The following is a 2,180-nucleotide window of genomic DNA, read 5'->3' on the forward strand; positions in this document are numbered from 1 at the left end:
AAATCGAATATATATCTGGTGATATCATGGGTGCTATTAGAGATAGCGCAATAAACCAAAGTGAATTATCTGCAGGAGGCCCTCGCGCATGCATCTGTGGAGCGGGAACGACCTCGGACCACCAGGGGCCGAGAAAACCACCGTCTCATGGGGCCGGACACTCAGGGTGAGGGAAAAATCCAATATATATCTGGTGATATCCCGGGTGCTATTAGAGATAGCGCAATAAACCAATGTGCATTGTCTGTAGGAGGCCTGGCGCATGAATCTGGCCAGCGGGAACGACCTCGGAGCACCAGGGGCCGAGAAAACCACGGTCACATGGGGCCGGACACTCAGGTTCAGGGGAAAATCCAATATGTATCTGGTGATATCTCGGGTGCTATTAGAGATAGCGCAATAAACCAAAGTGCATTGTCTGTAGGAGGCCTGGCGCATGAATCTGGCCAGCGGGAACGACCTCGGACAAACAGGGGCCGAGAAAACCACCGTCTCATTGGGCCGGACACTCAGTGTCCGGGGAAAATCCAATATATATCTGGTGATATCTCGGGTGCTATTAGAGATAGCGCAATAAACCAAAGTGCATTGTCTGTAGGAGGCCTGGCGCATGAATCTGGCCAGCGGGAACGACCGCGGACCACCAGGGGCCGAGAAAACCACCGTCTCATGGGGCCGGAGACTCAGGGTCAGGGGAAAATCCAATATATATCTGGTGATATCTCGGGTGCTATTAGAGATAGCGCAATAAACCAAAGTGAATTATCTTCAGGAGGCCCTGGCGCATGAATCTGTGCAGCGGGAACGACCTCGGACCACCAGGGGCCGAGAAAACCACCGTCTCATGGGGCCGGACACTCAGGGTCAGGGGAAAATCCGATATATATCTGGTGATATCTCGGGTGCTATTAGAGATAGCGCAATAAACCAAAGTGCATTGTCTGTAAGAGGCCTGGCGCATAAATCTGGCCCGCGGGAACGACCTCGGACCACCAGGGGCCTAGAAAACCACCGTCTCATTGGGCCGGACGCTCAGGGTCAGGGGAAAATCCAAAATATATCTGGTGATATCTGGGGTGCTATTAGAGATAGCGCAATAAACCAAAGTGAGTTATCTGCAGGAGGCCCTGGCGCATGCATCTGTGGAGCGGGAACGACCTCGGACCACCAGGGGCCGAGAAACCCGCCGTCTCATGGGGCCGGACACTCAGGGTGAGGGAAAAATCCAACATATATCTGGTGATATCTCGGATGCTATTAGAGATAGCGCAATAAACCAAAGTGCATTGTCTGTAGGAGGCCTGGCGCATGAATCTGGCCAGCGGGAACGACCTCGGACCACCAGGGGCCGAGAAAACCACCGTCTCATGGGGCCGGACACTCAGGGTCAGGGAAAAATCCAATATATATCTGTTGATATCTCGGGTGCTCTTACAGATACCGCAATAAATCAAAGTGCATTGTCTGTAGGAGGCCCTGGCGCATGAATCTGGGCAGTGGAAACGACCTCGGACCACCAGGGGCCGAGAAAACCACCGTCTCATGGGGCCGGACGCTCAGGGTCAGGGGAAAATCGAATATATATCTGGTGATATCATGGGTGCTATTAGAGATAGCGCAATAAACCAAAGTGAATTATCTGCAGGAGGCCCTGGCGCATGCATCTGTGGAGCGGGAACGACCTCGGACAACCAGGGGCCGAGAAAACCACCGTCTCATGGGGCCGGACACTCAGGGTGAGGGAAAAATCCAATATATATCTGGTGATATCCCGGGTGCTATTAGAGATAGCGCAATAAACCAATGTGCATTGTCTGTAGGAGGCCTGGCGCATGAATCTGGCCAGCGGGAACGACCTCGGAGCACCAGGGGCCGAGAAAACCACGGTCACATGGGGCCGGACACTCAGGGTCAGGGGAAAATACAATATGTATCTGGTGATATCTCGGGTGCTATTAAAGATAGCGCAATAAACCAAAGTGCATTGTCTGTAGGAGGCCTGGCGCATGAATCTGGCCAGCGGGAACGACCTCGGACAACCAGGATCCGAGAAAATCACCGTCCCATGGGGCCGGACACCCAGGGTCAGGAAATAATCCAATATATATCTGGTGATATCTCGGATGCTATTACATATAGCGCGAAAAATCGAAGTGCATTGTCTGCAGGAGGCCCTGGCG

Source organism: Nomia melanderi, unplaced genomic scaffold (assembly GCF_051020985.1).
Source record: "Nomia melanderi isolate GNS246 unplaced genomic scaffold, iyNomMela1 scaffold0061, whole genome shotgun sequence".
Classification (NCBI taxonomy): Eukaryota; Metazoa; Arthropoda; class Insecta; order Hymenoptera; family Halictidae; genus Nomia; species Nomia melanderi.